Genomic DNA, 22,387 nt, shown 5'->3' on the forward strand with positions numbered 1-22,387 from the left:
AAGGAAGCAAAACACGAAGAAAGGCGCCGTCTTACAGCCACGTGAGGTGGGCGCTCCCATCCGCCCTAAGAGTGAGAACTTCAACTCCCGGCTTGCCGCTGGGCGGTTAACCTCCGAAGACTACAACTCCCAGGGTGCCGCGGGAGGAGCCGCTCGCCGCTCCTTCCGCCCCTCCCCCGCCCCTCCCTGCCGAATCGGTGTGCGCCTGCGCACGGGAAGCCGGAGGAGTCTTACCCTAATGTAAGATGGTGGCCCGTCTGGCTGTGGAACCCACCGAAAGCTGAGAGTCTCTCTCTCAGCCGTAAAGGTCGGACTCGCTGAAGCAATCAGGCCCGGTTCTGAAGAGTTTTTTCCCCGACACTCGTTCAGTGGTCTCTCGTGAGGACGCGGCAGCGCGTGGAGTCGGCTGAAGGAAAAGCGAGGCAAGTCAGGCGGGTGAGTCTCTGCGGGGCTGGGCTTAGGGGAAACCCGGGGCTGACCGGTTACGAGAGAGCGGAGGCTTCGCTGGGATTGTGCAGGCCGCACCCCCCTCTCTCCCCACCCCCCCGCCTCATCTTTACCCTCCTCTTTCTTGGTCTTCCTCCTCCTCCTCTTCCTCCCTCTCCCCTCTACGCCACAGCAGTTACCACCAGGAAAAGGGAGCGGGGCAGGAGGCAGCGCGGCGGCGAGCACCGACTCCTTGGAAAATTTCTTCAATTGGGGAGCCGAGGCGGCTTTTCGTCTTCAGCTCTCTCCCTTACATTTTTGTTGGGGCAGGATTCTTAGGTTTTGGGACTCCTTGTTTTCTCAGCCTCCTTTCCCCCCTCTGACGTCCTTTCCCAGTGGCCCCCGTCTCCCAAGACCAAAGCCATCACTTCCACTCCGACCCGTGTTGCTGCTGCTCGTTAGTCTCACTGCTCAGTGCCCACTCGTCCTGCTGCTGGTGTTTTGCTCCACTGCTACCATTCTGGAGTTAGCCTTTGCCCTCTCCTTGTGCCTGCAGCCAGCCCCCCGTTTATCTGCCACCGTCGAGCTTCTTCCGATGTGCAGCCTGTCCTTTTAACCACATCTGTCATTTTAAAGCTGCCCCTTAAGTATCTAGATTAGGCTGCGGATCGTTCTAACCCACCTGTTTCCCAGCTTTCTTGGGAATTGTCCGTTCCTTCCCTCTATCCTATGTGCTTTCAACATACAGTTCCAGAAAAAAAGGGGGGGGGGGCGCCCGGTGTTGGCCCCTGGCAAGTCAAGAAGTTGGAAAGTGAGTGAAATGAGGGAGGGTACTAGGAACGTTCTGAGCGAAGAGCGTTTATTTAGGCTACTCAGGAGAGGGACGTTTTCCGTTTGCTTTCAGTGATTTGTGGATTATTCGCTCTGTAGGGAGGGGTTTTTTTTTTTTTTTTCCTTTTAATGCACCGGTTTGTCTCTGCTACGAAGCGTTCTTCTGAATTGCCTCTCCCCAGGACATTTAATGTAGGCTCTGATTATCCTAACAAAATATTAGCCTAGGCATTTCAAAGTAAGATAAGTCTGACACAACCAAATTTCCTATGTGAACAGAAGCAAATATAAGTGATATTTTGATTGTATGCAGGTTATAGGTGGGTTACAGATTCCATATTGAGAATTGATTATTGACTAAGTGACTTACAGGTTCTGCTTAATTGATGACATTTTATTTATGGTTTGAGTGGAAATTTCCTCTCCGGCTAATGTCAGACTTAGTATTTTTGGATTTGGGAAGTTTTCTTTTAACATTTCTAGAATGGTAGGTATCTGAATAAATTGCTTTTTTTTTTTTTTGAAAACCCATGAGGTGTGTATGCAAAAGATATTTTTTTTTTTTCCTCCAAAATTAAATCCCTCATTCTTTCCATAGAAAAGAAGAGGGCTGGGGGAAGGAAATGACAAAGTGCAGATACATCATTTGGTGGTACTCACTGTCATTATCTACATTGAAAAGCAGAAAACTAGAAGCAAGAGGTGGTTTATGATGTCTGTATTTTGGAGACAGCTAAATTGAAATATACTGACTAATGGCATAATGGGAAGAGGGAGCTTTTGCTGTAATCAGACCCTTGTGAAATAAAGACTTACCAGAAAATCAAACAGGATTACATAGATCAGATACATCTCAAATTTAAACATAAATAAGACATTGTGTCCTTAAGATGTATGTGAAAATGTTAAAATTCATAGTAGCAATCTCATGCAGCAATATTCCTCTTATTTGCAAAAGTAGTAATATCTCAAGTGTAAACACAGATACATATAGTTACTCTTTTAATCACTTGTGCACATTACTGTATTGTGATTTTTACCAATTTTACCTGTAATACTTGAAGAATATTACTTTTAGTATTTTTGTCACTTAATTGTGATAAATGGCCTGTTTTATCAAATGTAAACTGAGGTTAGAAAAGCTGTTTATAAAACTTCTTTTTTCCTTTTAGCCACTTAAGCTCCAATTTGGGGAAACTAAATTAAATCCCTACTCTTGAGAATTAGAAGTAATTTATATAGCAAACCTTGTCCTAACTTACAGCTTGAGGTTTTTAAAAAAATATTACTTTCATCTAATTTAGCAATAGAAACATGTATAATACAATTGATCTTTACTCTTAAGTAAATAATGTTAACTTATAGCTTGAGGTTTTTAAAAAAATATTACTTTCATCTAATTTATCAATAAGAACATGTATAATACAATTGATCTTTACTCTTAAGTAAATAATGTTAACTTATAGCTTGAGGTTTTTAAAAAAATATTACTCTCATCTAATTTATCAATAGGAACATGTATAATGCAATTGATCTTTACTCTTAAGTAAATAATGTATTTTTTTTTTTTCATTGTAATATGCTGGTGGAGAAGCTTTCTACTTGCAACAAGCCCAACACACAGGTTTAGAAACCCTTGGCAGTCGTACTTGTCTGAATCGTAAGCAGTGTGTTCTAGGAGAGGACTGTGTGTCTGGCAGAAGAGAAAAAATTATTTTAGTACATCTTTTGTAAATTTTTTCTTTTCCTCAGTAAATAACATTCTCAGGTAATTTTCTCCACTCCATCCTTTTTTCCTGCAATCATCAGATTCTTAGTTTCAGCACTGAAGTCAAAACGAATTTCATTTGGGATCTTTAGCACATCTAAAGGGATCTAAAGTTCTTTGACATTTTGAGAGGAAATAAGGAGCTGAGATTTCAAAATGTTTTTGTATGGTTTAAGTTTTTAGATGTAACATTATGAGCATTGCAGCTTTATAGGGCTATGGCTGTTGTTGTTGTTTTTTGATTAGTTTGCCAGGTTCAGTTTTTGTTTTTGGTAGTTTACCAGGTTCAGTTGTTGAATTCTTCAGATGGATATCTATAGGAAAGTTTTGGAACATGAATTACTTAAAGTTGACTTACTATAAAATTTGTTTTCATAAAGTTGCATAGACAAATCTTTAATTATATTGAGATGAGACAGTTATAATCAAATGGCCAAATGCAGGAAAATTGTAATGCCCTCAGCTTCAGTCTAAATGGGAACATTAGTGATAACCTGAAACTCATTACTATGTAAAAGAAAGAGGAGGGAGTTTTATTTTAAAAATGATTTTACATGTCTTAAGAGAATGAAAAAATATCTTCTCAGCTTAAGTAGTATGATTTTAGAAGTCTCCCTTTTCTCTCCTTCCCTACTCATTGTTTTAAGGTGAAGCTACACTCTTCATTTTAATAGTTACAAAAGTTTTTTTTGGTGCCTGTAAATAATACCCAATTGGATATATTTCAGCTCAGTGTTATTTATTATTTTTATAGACCATTCAAGTGAAATAGAAAGTTTTGATTTGTGAAAACTTCAGCCTCTGCTGAAAATTTAGTTAGCTTGTGGTCATTAAGTACAGTACCTGTCTTGACTTTTTGTGAAGGAAGTTACATTTGGCTCAGTTGGTTCCAAAGAAAAACAGTAGGGAAATAGGTTATCGAGATTTTTAGTGTTCTAGAAATAGTATAACTAGAATGTACTACATACTTTTCTCAAAGGATTTCTTAATCTAAGTGGAGCTTGTAAATGGTTTTCATCCCATTGGAATAGCATGTATTAGATAAAACTTGTTAACATATTCTGAGATTTTAAAAATTGTATGTTACCTCAGAGATAATAGGAAAAATCTGCAAATGTCCATTCTCATGTAAAGTGTAGCAATATCCTTGATATTTGAAGATATGTATTTTTTTCAAAAGTTGAGAGTACACAATTATAAAGATAGCATGATTTACTGAATTATTTAGTGATGCAAGGAAAGAAGATAAGTGGAACTTTTAAAATCATATTTAGTGGTTTTCTGAAAGAAATTGTTTTCAGAATTGTTTTTAATCTCGTTATTATGTGGCCTTCTTTATTAGAAAAAATTGTGTGGTAAATGCCAACTTTTTCAAGTGTAGTGATATAATCCAGTGAGTTTTGTCACATTTCTTTTTCATAGTATGATTCTTTCATTTTTTTAAATCAGAAAGTAATTTACAGAAGAGAAAATTTCAACAGTATTTTGGCCCCTTAGGTTAACTTTCCCATAGCAGACTTTCTTTTACCAGAAGAGAAAAATTACTAAAAAGAAGATGCTTCTTTTGCTAACTAAAAAGATGATTATTTTTACTTGCTACCATAGAAAAGCTTAACTTTAAAGGTAGTACAAATACAAGGCAATTTGAGTATGAGTTTTTTCCCTAAGGAGTTTATTTGTGTGGATAGTTTCATTCTTACTAAACTCTGTTTATACACGAAAGTTTTCCTGTTTTAAATTTTAATTGCATTGGGTAATGGGCAGATGATCTATCACTATTAGGAAAAACCTTGCTATTTGTATCTGTATATGTCAGGTATCTGTTCAGAATCAATTTTTTTTTTATTTTTTTTTAAGTAATGATAACTGAAATCTCACCTCTTGAGTATTTAGAGAAAATTAGAGAAGGGGAAATCAGAATAATTAGATTGGTTTGTATAAATGTCCATAGCCAGTTTGGGGAGAAAAAGTGAAGGGAAAAAAACAGTGTAATTAGAAGAATAAAGATAATAGATGTTGTATTACTGCTTTTGGAAGGAATTAATGAATAATGTTGTGGGGAAAATTGTAGTGATTTGAAAAGTAGCTACGGACAAATATCAAAGGAGTAGTGCATTCCTTAGCAGTAACAAACAGATACATTGTCATTAAGCCAAATATCTGAAATTTCTTAAGCATGTTTTGCAGTCCTTGAAATAAAGAGGAAGTGCTAATTTTTCTTATTATTTAAGAACCTACTAATTCATCCCCTGTTAAGGGTGCTGATGTCTTCAGATTGTGAATTTCCTGAAATAACATTGGCTGATTTGTACAACTTTTTTTTCTTGTTTTCTGCTTTTCCTGTTTTGCTTTGATTTTTTTTTTTTTTTACTAATGTTTTTTGGTATTCAGCAGTTGTTTGGGTGGACCCATTTGTGAAGGCAGTAATTGAGTAAATATTTGAAATAAGCAGTTTTTCTTTTGGTAGTAAGATTAATTTTTGTTTTGATGGAGATCCCCTTCATTTTGATTAGTTTTTTCCTCTAATTTTTATTAATTCTTAGATAAGAATTAGGATCATGCAAGTTCCCTGCCAAATTAGATCTCTCTAGGAAAAGTTTTTCTTACTCTTAATGGGGACCTAGGCATTTGTTGGGAAAAAATGTTACAATGTATTTTGCTTTTGTCATTTAAAATTAAGTGAAGAGATTATTTGTACTTAGAAAAATGAACTTATTAATGTGAAAATTTTTAAACAAGTATAAAAGTAGACGTGTACCTCTGTATAGCTGTCACTTGAAAGATTATCAATTCATAGCCAATCTGGGTTCATCTATATACCCAGTTACTTTACTCCTTGTCCCCTCTCATTGACCTGGGTTATTTTGAAGCAAATTGGAGTTATCATTTTATTTCATTTGTACTAGAACTCTTTTGACATAAAATACCTTGGTTTTTTTTAAAAATCAGGATTATTCAATTAGCTTGTCCAAATAGTCTTTGAGTATTTATTATCGACCCACTTCTTAGGAAATGGCCCATCTCTTTTAAGAGTTTATTATCTCATTGGGTCTGCTTTCATAATAATATATTAGCATTATCCAAAGCTTTATACAAATAATGTGTTATATGTGTGGTACATATAGTCCGAGTCCAGTATGTTGGTGTAGGGGTATCTGCAGACTAAAATTCTAGGAGTGGGGCTTCCCGGAGAAAGTGGAACTTGAATAAAGAATATGTACTATCTGCAGAGGAAGAGCATCTCCAGAAGGAGAACATTCCATACATTCCATGTGTGGGATGGAAACATGAGCAAACATTTATTGTTGGGACCAGCATGATGTGAGAGGGATGTAAGGAATCTGATCGCAGTAGAATAAGGTGTCAATTTCTGGGAATGGTGTCACAGAAGTTAGTGTAGTAGGGTCCGGTCGAGCTAGATTATGAAAGGTGTGTTCAGTGTCAGGGCGGATTTGAGCTGCTAAGCAGTAAGGAGCAATTAGAGGTTGGTAGGGGGCAGACGATGACATAATAAAAGAGCTTTTTAGAAAGATTGCCCTTTCAGTAGTATGCAGCATATTTTGGGGTTGACAGTGGGTGTGAAAAATTAGCATCTAGGCCACAGAGGTAAGGGGCCATCGGAGAGATGTTAGTGCAGAAATTCTACAGGATTTGGCAGCTAATTGATTCCATCTTCTCCTTAGTCCCTTTAGTCACTTATATACAGAAGTGATATCAAGGTTTTAGAGAATGGAGAACTGAGAAAACTAGATCTATTTGTCTTTGATAGTAAACTGCGTTTATTATCGAAGTCCAGCTTTTGGAACGGAAGTGATGCATGATTATTTAAATAACAATGTCAAAAGATTTCAGTAGAAAATAGCTACCAGTGTTTTCAAATACTTTCTATTTTCTATTTTCAAGTAGTTTTAGATATTCACTCACTGCGGAATAAGAGTTGGGAAAATAATTATATGGTAGTAAAGAGATGGAGCATATTTCATTTGTAAAATATATTTGTGCCTCATCTGTTTATGTGTGTGTGAGTTCAGAAAGGGTATTAGGAAACTTATATTTGAACAGCTTATAACCAGTATATATTATTGGGTATCTTTAAAATTTGATAATGACCTGATTAAAGCAGAAGAAATTCTGATGAAATAGGGCACTAAATATTGTTAACTCCCTTAAGAATGGATAGGGTTAGATCAGCAGGCCAAAGAAAAATGTAGGGACATTATTAAATGAAAATTTAGTCTTTATTTTGGTATACTTTGTTTTGCAAAGGTATTATTTAAAACAGATCTGGTTCAACAGTAGCCACATTTGTTTTATTTGGAATTTTTTAAAGTTCTGAGATGTTAGAAGTTATTCTTTTCTGTGTTTTCATTTGTTGACTCTTCATTAAGCCAACTTTCTTCATCAATTGTGTATTTTTGGATAGCATGCTTTCTTTGTTTTGTGAAGGAAAATTTCACATTTCACCTTATGGAGCCGGGGTGGGGGGAAGTAGATTTCTTGCTTCTGGCGTTGTACATAATAGATGGATAACACTGTGTTGCCATTTAAGCTTTTCCTGCTTCCTTCAATAGGACGAGTATTCCCTCTCCACAGTACTTAGCATGCGGATCTCAAGAATTCTCACAATTGAGTGAAAACATCTCAAGCTTAGGTGCTTACAACTTCAAAATTAAATTTATCTTAATTTACCAATCATTTTTGTTTTTGTTATTATAAAAGATATGACCTACCATTACTGCCATGCACTTTTTAGGTACTTAGGAAATATTAGTAAGGATAAAGACGATGATGCAATATAGTACATTATTGGGAAATATCTGTTTTTCATTGACATTCCTTCCATCCTAAGACTTTAATTCTGGTAACATGAGCTATTTTTGGAATTTTTTACTTTATTTAGCTAGTCATGTGTGCCATTTAATATGGTCACTGTAATAGAAAGCTATTGCCCTCTCCTTGGGAGTTTGTTTTAACAGGGGCTTTAATGTGTTAATTTTGGATTTAAGATTGAATTGAGATCCTCTGTGTACAGGAGAATCTTGAGAAGGATTGTGTGTTTTTTCTCATTGCCTGCCACCAGTGTATGTGGGAGGGAAGTAAATATCAAATATGTAGTGTAGTATTTGAGACTATTTTCAGTGGTAGCTGCCGATCCATTCTTTTCCCCAAGAAATTTTAAGTTAACTCCCTGGAGTGTGGAGCCACTTATAAGTGTCATGGTGGGTGGTGGTGGGGAGAGAAACGGCTCCCTGTTCCTAAAATCTCAGGTTTTAATAACTTGAATTAATCTCAGATTATTAACACTTTGCATAGTTTCCATTCATACAGTTCTTAGGAGGGAGCTGATTTTGTGTGAGTAGCTTTAGGAGTGCCTTGGCTAGCCAGGAGGTAGGTGCATTAGAGACCCAGGACAAAGGAGGAGAGGCAGAATAGAAAGTGGGAAGACTTCAAATCCTAATAATGGCTACTGGGTAGTTTTGCCTGAGGCATTCATGGCACTGGCTCTTGGCTGCCGGTGGCTGCATACTTTAGGTTCCTCTAAGTTAGGCTCTCAGTACTTAGAAAGGCAAGCTAGTGTCCATGGTGGCTTCTGCATTTTAATCTCTTCAGCTCAAACCCTGACAATTTTTGTGTCTTCTCTCTGCCAGAGGGTAAGGGGAGAGAGAAGAAAATGGTAGGTACGGTGCTCCCCATCTGCTCACGTGTTAGGGTTGTGTCATTTTAAGATATTTTAATGGAAGAACCTCTGCCTTTCACTTTTAATTTTATGTAATCGGTTATAAAATAGCTTGATGAATTTACTAAATGAATCTTCAGAAACCTTTTAAAAGGTCTTTTAGTCATAGAGCTGGTGATAGGTTGAAGAGTACCTATATGAGTTAGATGCTTAGTGGGACTTCTTTGGAATTTTTGCTTCTACTACAGTCTTTTCTGTTATACTGGACCTTGTTCTAGATGTGATTTTGCTTCCCAAAAGTACAGTTAGTAGTCTTTCTTTAAGGGAGTTAGCTTGCCTGCGTTGTACTCAAGTCTGTTTTGATCCTGATGAAAACAAGTATGACAGGAAAATACTTTAAATAGAACATTTGTTTGTCATGTGTCACCATATATTCTTTTATCATGCCTAGCAAACATTTTCAGCAGCTTTGGAGAACTCTGAATAATATGTGAAGTGTTTGTGTTTATAGATTGTGCTTTTTGTTATATACTGCTAAATTCTAGAATTTTGAAGATTTGGCATGATATTAAAGGAAATATTATTCTTCAGTATTTGGAGTACAGGGCTAACTTAAATGATTTTTTATAGTTGAACCTAGTTTTCAGTAGTTTTCCAGGCAAGCCCTTTGAACTCGCCCTATTTTTATTTATTGCTCCTATGGGAAGCATACAGTACAGTATGGAGCCAGGCTGAGTGTGAATCTTGGCTCCACCACTTAATACTTGCCAGACCGAGAGCAAGTCACTTTTTACCCGGTCTGGGCCTCAGCTTCCTCAGTTGTAGGATGGAGATACTAGGATTGTTGTACGGAATAAAGGAGTTAATATACTTAAAGTGCTTAGAATAGTGTTTGGCAAATAGTAAGCCCTGTATACGTGTTTGCTATTTTTACACATTTCAAAGATCCAAAAAAACACCCATTTTTGAACACTTACCTTTTTATTCAATGCACTTTTGCATGCTTAGATACTGGACATGTGTTTTCCGTAGTTATTTGATCAGCTGGAAACACAGGTAATATGTTTGAGGGGAAATCAAAGAACTGGCCTTCCTGGAATTTTTTTTGAATCATGGAATTATGATAAATGAACATGGATAGGTATGATGGAAAATATTATGGAGCGTTTTGAACTAAGGCAAAGAAATTTAGATTTGGTTGATAAGAGGGGAATCATTGCAAAATTTTGTTTTTTACTTTTTAAAGTCAGGAGAGTGATGTGTTTAAAATAGTGTTTAGGAGAAGATAGTTTTGAGTGTTATTGGTAGCATAGAAAGTTGTTTTCTTGTTTTGTTTTGTTTTTGTCCTGTTCACTGACCTATCCAGAGAACGTGGTGGAGAGAGAAGGGGCTCAGTAAATATTTATTGGATGAATGAACCTTATTGGAAACTGAGTTAACAGAGAGAGAAGCACAAAGGGCCCTAATTAAACTTTTGATATCCCTACTTTTAAGGGACAGAAGTGAAAAAATTATTATTAAAGGTACAGTTAGGGAGGTAGAGGAAAATGAGAAAGTGTAAGTCTCAGGAAACAGATTTTCTAGGAGAGAGGTCACAGATAGGGATAGGAAGAAGCATGGTATTGCTTCTATTTCAAGAAGAAAAGACATTGACATGGTCTAACACAATATTCAAGGAGAATGAGAATAGTTAAGCCCCTAGGCTTGTGGTGTCATAATCACTAACCACGTTAGAGCGATTTCAGTAGCCTGGGAATGTAACTGGGAATATAAATGAAATCGGGGGGACAGTAAGGAAGATGATAAGTGGAGATTGTAGGTAAAGACCACTCAGTCTAGAAAATGTCTGGTAAAATGGCAAGAAGACATCATCATAGCAGCTTTCCTAGTTATTGAATGTGTATTTTTAGAGATGTGTATTAGAGATGAGAAAGCTGGAAGCCATTTGTGCTGGATGTTAAGTTCTATAGTAGACAATACAGGTGCTTTTTCAGGCCTCTTCTTCTTGCTAAGTCTGTAGTCTTGAGGCAATGGTAACACCTATTTCATAGAGCTATGGTGAGGATTAAATTATTTAATCCCTTAAAAACACTTGGAACAGTACTTGGTATGTGGTAAACGTTTGGTAAGTGTTAGCTGTTATTGTTGTCCAACGTTTGGTAAGTGTTAGCTGTTATTATTGTCTCCACTGGATTGGAGGCTGGAAGAGAAGAAATAGAAAAATAAAGAAATTAATAAAATTATTGCCAAGTAGTAGCAAGAACTAAATGAAAAAGCCTTAGAACCTTTGTCCTGGCTATTCCCTCTCTGGAGAACACCTTCCCAAATATCAACATAGCTGGCTCAGCTTCTTCAGACTTTTGTTCAAATCATCTCCTTTTCACTAGGCCTACCCTGCTATTTATTTACAGTTAAGATACCATTATTTGCATTGTTTTATGTTTTCCTGTAATATTTATCTTCAAACATATAAGCCACTTATGCATAATATATATGCTGTTTGTTGTTGATCTCCATCTACTAGGTAAGGGAGGATGTTTGTTTCCTTGATGTATCCCAGGTTCTGGGAATAGTACTTGGTACAGAGTTGGTGCTCAGCATATGCTTTTGGAATGAATAAGTTATTTACCATTGAAGTTGAGTGGATGCAGAAATGAGTTCAAGGACTGGTGGTGGTGATACTTTTTTGGAGGAGAGTCACTTTTCTGAGATTGATGGACACTGCATAAAAGTTGACCTCCAAGACTTCCTCTTCTTCAAATGAGTTTTGAGTCCATTTTGATCCTGGTTTTCCAGGAAATCACTTGGGAAATCCATTTAGCTGAGGAAAGGAAAATATAAGATGAATGTCTTTTTTTGCTACAATAGTTATATTTTACATTTGATTAGCTAATAAAAGCATATCTTTGAGTGCTCATTAAGATGCTAGGAACTGTTTGTTTTATTAATTAAAAAAAATTCTCTAACAGCCTTAGGAGCGCATGACAGTGTCCTTGCAAGCCGTCATTCGAGGTAAAGGAGAAGCCCTTTGCCCTGACACCGAGAGGGTGCTTGCCCAGACTGTTGTGTTGTGTTGACAGGGAGCTACCCCGCCGCCCCCCACAGCACTCACAGCCTTGACACTGTGACTTGCCAGAGGTTCATCAGAACTAACCTTATTATATCCTTTATCCGTTTTTATGTTGTTACCACCATCTCTCAGGTGACATTCATGCCTCACACTTCAGTATCTTTTCACTCCTCTCCATCATCAGCAAAATCTCCTGGATCCTTGTTTTTTTCCCCTGAACATTTCCTCTGCTCTCTGCTTTTCTGAGGAGATGTTTCCTCTGCATCCCTCTTACATATTCGCTATTAAGTTTTTCATTATTTATTTTTAAAAATTTAATCCATTACAGTTAACATTCAGTATTATTTTATATTAGTTTTCGGTGTATAGCTTGGTGGTTAGACTTTTATGTAATTTACGAAGTGATCCTCCCGATTAGGCTGCACCCACCTGGCACTGTACAGGGTTAGTACAGTGTTACTGACCATATTCCCTGCGCTGTACTTTCCATCCCTGTGGCTATTTTGTAACTACCAGTTTATACTTCTTAATCTCTTCACCTTTTTCACTCAGTCCCCCAACCCCCTCCCATCTTCAGTTTTTTCTTATATGCCACCATCAAGGGTCAGTGGGAATCCCTTGCACTGAGATTTAAGACCGTATTTCCCATTCTGACTTCCTCCATTGAATAGGAATGAAAGAGGGAGACTGGTTCTACTCAGCCTGGAAATGAGGCAGATGTCCTCTGCTCTCTTCCCTAAAACTCGTCTGTTAATAGGTTATATTGTCCATAAACCCTCATGTTTGCTGGCATCTACTGCATTCTAGATTACTCCTTAGCTTTTCTGGACTATTTTAGCTCCTAGCTCACTGTCATTCTTGCTAATACTATGCCTCTTTTAATTCTTGGTGATTTCAGCATGTACCATCTATGATCCTTCTAATACTGTGGCCTCTTAAGTTTTAAAATTCCTCTTTAATGACCTTGCTCTCTACCCTCTCTCAGCCATTCACTCCATGGTCATATCTTATACCTTGTTGTTACCAATGAAGTGAACCTCTCCATAAATTTTAATTCATGCAACCACCTCTCTGACCACCATCTATATTTTTAGCTCATTCCACCTGGTACCCCAACTCAACAATCTTACTGTCATTAGGGCGTCCAGTCCTCAGAGGCTGTACCCTTTGCACTGTCCTTTGCCCCCTTGGTTACCTTTCTTCCTCACCGCACATACTTTCATTACTAGGGACCAGCCACTGCTACAGTCGGTCCCTGTAATACGCCCTCAACTCCCTTGCTCCTTCCTTCTTCATACTTACTTGGCAAAACCTCAGCCTTAGGTAAAGCACATTCTCTGAGTACTTCATGTCTGTACCAATGTGGCTGCAAGTAACTGAAGAAAAATAGAGCGATATGACCAGTCTCACTTCAAATTCATGGGAGGAAACCTCACGTGGCCCTTAATATTGTCTGGCACCGTAGTCTGTTTCCTTAGTTTATTCAGTTTCCCCACTGCCGGATGACTTGGCATATACCCCTGCACTTCTCCTCATACTGTCACCTCTCCTCCTCACGGTCACTTTCGCTTGATGGCCCCGCTTTCTGCTTCACTAGAAAACAGGAGTCGTCAGAAGCACAGTGACAGACTCCACCAGCGCTCTGTGTGACTCCCGGTCTGACTCACAGACCTTGCTCGCCTTCCGTTACCGCAGATGAACTGTCTGCTTCTTTCTAATCCCAGTTCCTCTGGTTAATGTGCTTGTTCTACTTTTATCACGTTCTCTCTTATGCCTGTTGCAGTCAGGCTGTCGTCCCTACCATTGTACTAACGTTGTTTTTGTTCAGGTCTCCCAACAATGACATTGTTAAATCTAGTAGTTTTTCATCTTATATGATCTTATGTGATCATTGATTTTTCTCTCGATGTCCTTGTTTCACTTGCCTTTCAGGGTACCACCTCCCCTTGGTTTTCCTCAAAACTCATTGGCTGCTGTTGCTTAGTCTTTCCTGGTAGATCCTCCTTTTTGCCTACCTCTATCCTTGGAATATCCCAGGGCTCAGTCCTTGATTATTTTCTATCTGTCCTCACGAGATAGAAAAAAACTAGTGATCTCTGCTAGTTTCATCGCTTTGAATACCTTCTGAATGTTGGTGACTCCCAAATCCACTCTCCCGAACTCCATATTTGTGTATTTAGTTGCCTACTCAATAGCTCCACTTGAATCACTATTATAGATCTCAAACTCAACGTGTCCAGTATGGAATCTTACTCTTCCCTTCCAAATCTGCCGTCCCGTACCTGCTCCACCCACACACACAGCCTTCGTCGTCTCAGTTGTTGCTCAGGCCAGAAATCTTGGAGTCATTCTTAATTCTGTTTTTCTCACCTCCCACATTCATTCTTTCCATCAGGAAATTGTTGGCTCTACCTTTAAAACATACCCAGAATCCGACCAGTTTTTCCCATTTCCACAGCCTTCACTATCTCTTGCTGGGTAATTGCAATAGCCTTTTAACTGATTTCCCTGCTTTTACCCTTTTCTCTATAGTCTGTTACTATAGTCCGTTACAGCTGTCACAATGATCCTTTGAAACCCTAAGTCGGATGGCAAGAGATTTTGCTCCACATTTAAGAAGTTTCATGAGTTGATAAGGTTAGAGATTATTCTAGTTTATCTTATACTATATCTCCTTGGCTTGGAAGTCATCTTGAATGTAGGCTTTGATTTTGCCAGTTTTTATGGGTGAGGAAGAAGTTATCAGGCATGGCTTCATGGCCTTCCTCTTTCCTTACTAAACTCCAGCCCACACACAGGAAGACTTAACACCTGTATTCCCAAAGAAATTGGAAAGAAAGGGTCTGAGTTGCTTGCTATTCCAAAAAGTTGCTTTGAATGGAAGACTAGGCCACACTTTCGTAATAGAGGTCTGGTATTTTACTACTACCTCTAACCTATTTTGCAACACTTGCTTTCCTTCTAATCCCTGCCAAATTTAGTGTCCTCCCCCATCCCTACTCTTCCTCTGTTTTTCCCTACTTCCAGATAGAAATGTTGTATTTATTAAGACTTTTGGCTCTATTTAATTTAGGGTTGTATACTTTAAATACTCTTTTCAGATATCCTGAAACCCATTCTTAAGACTTCCACGTGAGTTAGTTTTAGTTTTGTTAACAAAGTTTCCAGCAGAATGATACTGAACATGATAGTAAAAGGGAAATTGATACAAATAGGAGAAAAAGAAATGTGTAATACATTTCCCCATAATATATTACAATTATGGGGAAACTGAAAGATGTTTTTATAGGCTACTGTGAATGTACTTGTCATGATATGATGCTAATGATTTCTAGAGGAGTTATATTGTATATATATAAAGAAGCTTGGAGATTGGTTGGCAAAAAAGAACTTCACAGTTCATTTCTTGTCTTTTTACAAGGCAAATGTTCTCTAATGAGTTTTCCCTTGGTTACTTTATTTAGAGTCCACTTGTACTGGGTGGGAATCAACAATTATAAATTGTAATATTGTATACATATGTTACTATTGATTATTTATCTTACAAATTGTAATATTGTATATATATTACTATTGATTTTTAGATCCTTTCCAATTATTGTACTTAATCTCTTGGTCTGATATATTCTTGTTTTTTTCAAGCCATTTCTTAGACCTGTGTTGTCCAATGTGATACCTATAAGCTACATATGGCTATTGAGCACTTGAAATGTGGCTAGTCTGAATTGAGATGTGCGCTAAGTGTAAAATACCCGTTGGAGTTTGAACCCTCAGTACAAAATTATAAAAGATCTCTTTAGTAATTTTTAAAATAATACACGTTGAATTGATAATATTTTGGATGCATTGGTTAAATAAAATTAATTACCTTTCTTATTTTTTCTTAATGTGGTTATAGAAAATTTTAAATTATATTTGTGGTTTGCATTATATTTTGCTTGGACACTGCTGTTAAAATTACCTTTCTCTTTGCCTCAACACTTTTAAGAGTTATTTTAACGCAGATAATGAGCCATTATATATTCACTAAAAATGGTGTTGGTATTATGTATTATAAAAGGATTTGTTTCTGAATTTAAATACTTTTATGTTGTTATCCTTCTTAGTATTAACTTTCTTAAGCCCTGTTTTCTTTTTTTTTTAACCAGTTGACTTTTGCCATATCCTGCTACTTAAGCATAAGTTATTCTTTCTCTATATTGCCTGGAAGAATTTTGAAGGAAGAATTTAAAAGTACCAGGGTTGATCTTATATTGACTACTTAATATTAGGACTATCAGTAGTTTGTTTTATAATCCTTCCATTATTAACATATAATTTTAAAACTTACAGGTAATTTGTATCTGGTGAAAAAATGGATTGAAAAATTACATACGAGAAAAGAGAATTTTGTCTGTTTAAACATAATCCATAATCCATAAAAGTAATCTGTAATATGTTGTTGCCATAAAGGCATTAACAAAAATGACTTTGTTAGGCATTTGAAAATAATTTATTTAATGGAGAACTATTATATTTATTATACTCAAAGTTTGGGTCAAAGACTTGAATCTTTTTGCTTTTTAAATGATTGGAATTGATAAAAAGTTTTTTTATAAACAAGGACAATTAGGGGAAAAGAAGATACCTAGGGAGGAGAGAATCAAGATAATATAGATAACAGGAATTATGGAAATGAAGAAGGAAAGTCAGCGCACTAACTTCACCTTTTTTTTTTTTTTAAACTTTTTAAAGTTATTTTTTTAAGTGTGTTTTTCCAGGACCCATCAGCTCCAAGTCAAGTCTTTGTTTCAATCTAGTTGTGGAGGGCACAGCTCATACTGGCTCATGTGCGGATTGAACCAGCAACCCTGGTGTTACAAGCATCATGCTCTAACCAACTGAGCTAACGGGCCACCCCCTAAATTCACCTTCTTGGGTGCTCGATGGAAGGACAACTTGATAGACTTGGGTAGACTGAAATAAGATTTTGCTCCTTGTCAGTTTTTCGGATCTTAGAATACCTTCTTTACCGTTTTGATTCCTCCTAAATTTTGAGGATAGTACTGATTTCTATTGGCTGTGTAGACTTAAATTTGGATTTGGATCCATAAGAATAATTTCTGAATCTACCTAGGTTGTGTATATCAAATGTTTGTTCATTTTTTATGGCTGAGTAGTATTTCATGGTGTGGATATACCACATTTGTTTAACATTTACCTGTTAGATATTTGTATTGTTTTCAGTTTTTTGGCTCTTACTAATGGAACTGATCTGAATATTTGTATACAGATTTTTGTGTAAACGTAAGTTTCATTTCTCTGGAATAAATGCTGGGTCATCTAGTAAGGGCATATTTAGTTTTTTAAAAAGCTTCAAGACTGTTTTCTATAGCTGTATGATTTTGCGTTCCCACAAGGATCGTATGAATTTCTCTGCATTCTAATTAGATTGCGTGTTATCCCTGTTTTTTATTGTAGTCATTCAAATAAGTGTGTAATGATATCTCATTGTAGTTTTAATTTGTACTCCCTAATGGCTAAAGAGGTAGAGCATCTTTTCATGTGCTCATTGGCCATCTGTATATCCTCTTTGGTGAAAGGTCTGTTTATGTCTTTTGCCCATTTTCTAATTGGATTTTTTTGGCTGTTGAGTTTTGAGGGTTCTTTATATATACTAGGTACAAGTTCTTTGTCAAATAAGTGGTTTGCAAATATTTTCTCCCTGTCTGTAGTTTGCTTTTTCATCCCCTTCGTTGGGTCTTCAGAGCAAAAGTTTTAATTATGTTACGACTCAATATGTCAATTCTTCCTTGTAAGTGTTGTGCCTTTTGTGTCAAGTCTAAGAACTCTTAAAAACTCTATTCCAAAGTCTTGAAGATTTTCTGTAAATTTTTTTCTAAAAGTTTTATAATTTTACATAAAAGTTTGTAATCCATTCTGAGTTCATTTTTGTATAAGTTAGGAGGTTTGGGTTGAGATTCTTTTTTTCTTTTTAAGTCCAGTAGCTCCAGCACCTTCTGTTCAAAAGGCTATCTTTCCTCCATTGAACTGCTTGTGTACTGTTGTCAAAAATTAGTTGGACAAATTTGTGTGGACATATTTCTGGGTGGTTTTCAGTTCTGTTCTAACCATTTATATGTCTATCCCCCCATCAGTACCACACTGTTTTGATTACTGGAGCTGTGTAGTAAGCTGAAACATACTGAGGAATGATTCTTCCCACTGGATTCATAATTTTCAAAATGCTTAGGTCATGTAGGACCTTTTCCTTTAAAGGTCCTCTAAAAATCCATACAGATTTTAGAATAAACTTTTATCTATAACTGCAAAAAATAAAATGTTTCTAGGATTTTGCTGGAAATTGTATTATACTTGAAGATCTTTTTGTGGAGTATCGGTATCTTTACTTGTATATTCCAATCAATGAAAATGATCTCTCCAATTATTTAGATCTTTGATTTCGTTCATCAGCATTTTGTACTTTTCTGTATACAGATCCTGCACGTTTTGTTAGATTTATATCTAAGTATTTCATTTTCTTTGGAGCAATTGTAAATGGCATTGTATTTGTCATTTAGGTTTTCACATGTTTATTGTTAGTGTATATGGATGTGATTGATTTTTTGTATTAATCTTGTATCCCGTGACCTTGCAGAACTCTCTTATTAGTTCCAGGGGATTTTTTGGGTAGACTCCTTGGCATTTTCTAGGTAGAAAGTCATGTCATCTGCAAATTGGGTCAGATTTTATTTTTCTTCTGTTCCAATCTGTTTGCCTTTTATTTCGTTTTCTTACTTTATTTGCTGGCTAGATCTTCCATAACTCTGTTGAACAAGATTGATAAGAGCAGCCATCCCTGCCTTGTATGTACTTGAGCTTGGGGGAAGCATATAGTTTTCACTATTAAGTTGTGGTGATAGCTGTGAGCTTTTTATAGATGTTCTTTATCAAATTGAAGTAGTTCCCCCCTATTCTTAGTTTACCAAAAATTTTTATTGTGAATTTTATCAAATGCTTTTTCTGTCAATTGATATGATTATGTAATTTTTATTCCTTAGCCCTTTGATATGGTAGATTACACTGATTAATTTTTAAATGATCAATCAGCCACATGTACTCAGAATAAATCCCAATAATCTTTCTATACATTGTTGGATTTTATTTGCTAATATTTTGTTTAGGATTTCGTATCTAAATCTGTGAGAAATATTGGTCTAAAGTTTTTGTTTTTGTTTTTTGGTGCTATGTTTGTCTGATTTTGGTGCCAGAGTAATACTGGTCTCATAAAATGAGTTGGGAAGTATTGCCTCTCTTTTTCTGGAAGAGATGGTCTAAAATTAGAATGAACTCATTAAATTTTTTATAAAATTGTTCAATGAAGCCATCTGGGCCAGGGAATTTCTTTACCTGTTTTTAAACTGTGAATTGAATTTATTTATAGCTATAGGACTATTCAGGTTATCTATTTCATCTTGATTTAGTTTTGGTAATGTGTGGTGTCTGAAGAATTGGTCCATTTTTCCTAAGTTGTTGATTTTATGAGAATAAAGTTATTCTCAATAATGTGTTTCATTATTGTCTTTTTAATGGCTGTTGGATCTGTAGTGATGGTACCCTATTTCTTTCCGATATTTATGATTCCTGTCTTTTCCCTTTTATATTGTCATTCTTACCAGAGGTTTATCAACTTCATTTTTTTAAAACAAGGAATCAGTGTTTTGTTTCATTGATTTTCTCTATTTTTAGTTTTATTGATTTCTACCCCTTATTATTTCCTTCCTTCTTCTTGCTTTGAGTTCATTTTACTGTTCTTTTGTAGTTTCTTGAGGTAGGAGTAAAGATTATCGATTTAAGATCTTTTTTTCTAAATGTAAGCATTTGATGCTATAAAATTTACTCTGGGCACTGTTTTTGCTACATTCCAAGAATTTTGATATGTTATGTTTTCATTTTTCTTAACTCTATGTATTTTTAAAATTTCCTTGAGACTTCCTCTTGGGCTTATGTTGTTATATTTCCAAGTGTGTGGAGATTTATTGAATTCTAGTTGTATTCTGTTGTGGTCAGAGAATATACTCTGTATGAGTTCAGTTCTTTGAAATTTGTTGGTTTGTTTTATGGCCCAGGATATTGTTTATCTGGAGGAATGTTCCATGGGCATTTGAAAAGAATGTATAAATGTATGTTCTACTTATTTTTTATTCTACCTAGTCTTACTGGCATCTTACAGTCTTGTTGGAATACCACCTACCTCTCTATACAACTCTCCCTTGACTCCGTGCCCCATCTAATCTATTTGGTTTATATCCCTTATTATTGGTTTGTATAACATCATTGACAATTGCTTTCTTTTTATTCTTATTTTTCCCCTTAGAATTTTTTATTCATTTTCCATAGTTTCTTTATTTTCATGTCCCATGTCTCATTTGACAGTTACTATAGTTTTAAACAAAATTTAACATTCTTTGTTCTAAATAGTTACTAGTTTCTATCTTGGCAATGTAATTTGTGCTTGCACTAGTGGCAAGTTGACCTTGAAATACTAGTATTCCAAGGTGAAATATGGTGATTTTTTTTATTTTTATTCTTCTTTCTAAAGGCACCCACAAAGGGTGATTCTCTGGATTAATTTAGATGGAATTAGAAATTAGATGCTCAGCATATTACTAGGCATTAAATGGGAAGAAGATTTGTACCTTAGGCACTTCATGGGACAGAAGATGAACGCCTCCGCAACGGTTTTTATAGTAATAAGACAATAGATACCAGATGCTTAATGGAGAAGTATTATAGGAATTCGGGAAAGGAGTAAAGAGTGTGGACCAGATTGATTTGTGTGGTTTTGTGAAAAGATAATATTTGAATGAGTGGTAGGTAGGTAGAGTGAGGAAGGAAGTTGAAAGTGAAACATGGGAACCTTATCTGTATAAGGGGACTGACTGTTAAACCGAATGAGTATGGCCTGTGGGAAGGAGAGTGAGGAAGATGTTCTCCTCTCTAGGGATACGCAGCGCTACAAAGGTGGAGAGAGGGTTCCTGAGTACCAAGAAAATTTAAATTTGAGCAAGAGGTAGTAGCTGATTTAAAAGTTCTTAATCTGAAGAGTGACTTGAAGGATGAAGGATGAAGCACTGGCGTAACTACCTGGCAGCTAGAAATGCAAAAGCGAATATCCCTTAGACCCACAGAATCCGAATCTGCGTTTTTAACAAGATACTCAAGTGATTTGTATGTGTGATCAGGTTCGATAAGCACTGGTCTGAAGGGAAGTTAATCAAACAGAACTGTGTTGGATTCTAGAGGAGACAGATTTCATTTAGATGCTATGTTATCTAGTTGAAATGGGGACCAAAGGGCATATAAGAGAGAGTTAATAAAGGAATACAATGAATAGGATTTAATGACCGTTTAGCACTCTCCATTCTCTGAATGACACAGGATGGAGGAGAGTGCTAAATTGAAGAATATGATCAAATTTTGGCACTGGGCAACTGAAAACTGGGTGGGCCATTGACAGGAAATAAAAAGCCTTGGGGGGCATCAAAAGCTGTGATTATTCTTTACTCCCAGGCCACCAGAACTTTTTGTTAACAGAAAATCAGCATAATAATAACAATGGAGTAAATCTCGAAAAGGAATACAGAAAACCTTGTATCCTAAATCCTAAAATAAACATTATTTTCATTTTTTTGCACGTTATCTTGATTTCTTATTAATATGTGAATTTGTTTTTACATAGTTATTAGTATAAAGTCATTTTGTACAATTTAAAAACTTATTATGTAAATATTTTTTGTTTCTTCATAACGTAGTTTAAAAGGACTTTTTACCATTATGAAATGCATACACTCAAGAATTTAAAAGTGAAAATTTAAAATAAGTGATTCCAGTGTTTACATTTTCGGTTGGTAAGGATTAAAATGTTTGGTTCTAATAGGTTTTAGTGAGTATGTAGATTGGTACAACTTTTGAAAGGACAATTTAGCAATGTTTATCAAAGCTAAAAATTGCACATACTATGCTTGATCCAGCAATTTCATTTCTAGGAATTTGTTCTACAGCTATACTGGCTCTAGGTCAATTAATCTATAGGCTGATTCATCAAGTTCACCAATTCTTTTTATCAGTGTAGTCAAAATATTTTTTCTAATGAGCACAGACAAAATTACATTATTTCATGGGAAAATTTTTCAATTTACTCTGATTTCTTTAGTCCTTTGAGAGTTTTGTTTTTTCCTAGCATTTTCTGATTACAATCTTTTAGAAAGTTATTTTATGTATTTTTAGCATTTTGGTATTTTTAGGATTCTTTTGTCAATTTCAAAGTGCATATGTTAACCTTGCCATTTTATGTTTTTGACTGAAATTTACAGCTATTTATATTGAATGGTATGATTTTAATGCTTTTGAGGATTTTTGGTGATTGGTTGACAGTTTTCCTTTTGTCCTTATAACATTATTATGATTATTCATTTCTAGAAGTTTATTTCTTCTAGATTGTCAAATTTATTGGCATTCAATTGTACATAGTATTCTGTAATGATTCTTTGTATTTTTGTGATGTCGGATGTAACTTCTCTTTTATTTATGATTTTACTTGCACTCTTTTTCTTCATGAGTTTGAATAAAGGTT

The 22,387-nt window shown here is 35.9% G+C and overlaps 1 protein-coding gene across 9 annotated transcripts in view; it reads left to right on the plus strand.

Annotated features, from left to right (window-relative positions):
- The first annotated feature begins 217 nt into the window (after positions 1-217).
- CNOT4 (CCR4-NOT transcription complex subunit 4) overlaps positions 218-22,387 on the plus strand; it is a 114,041-nt gene continuing 91,871 nt past the window's right edge. For 4 of the 9 annotated variants that reach the window (XM_019750758.3, XM_019750740.3, XM_019750763.3 and 1 more), the window contains exon 1: positions 222-435. The gene's annotated coding sequence lies outside the window, so the exon portion shown is untranslated. Of the gene's footprint in view, positions 436-22,387 lie in introns of all 9 variants that reach the window. The other 5 variants (XM_074315331.2, XM_074315334.2, XM_019750734.3 and 2 more) reach the window with 3 other exon arrangements.

The sequence above is a fragment of the Rhinolophus sinicus genome, chromosome 8 (assembly GCF_057876585.1).
Source record: "Rhinolophus sinicus isolate RSI-liver-muscle chromosome 8, RSI-T2T, whole genome shotgun sequence".
NCBI classification, from domain to species: domain Eukaryota; kingdom Metazoa; phylum Chordata; class Mammalia; order Chiroptera; family Rhinolophidae; genus Rhinolophus; species Rhinolophus sinicus.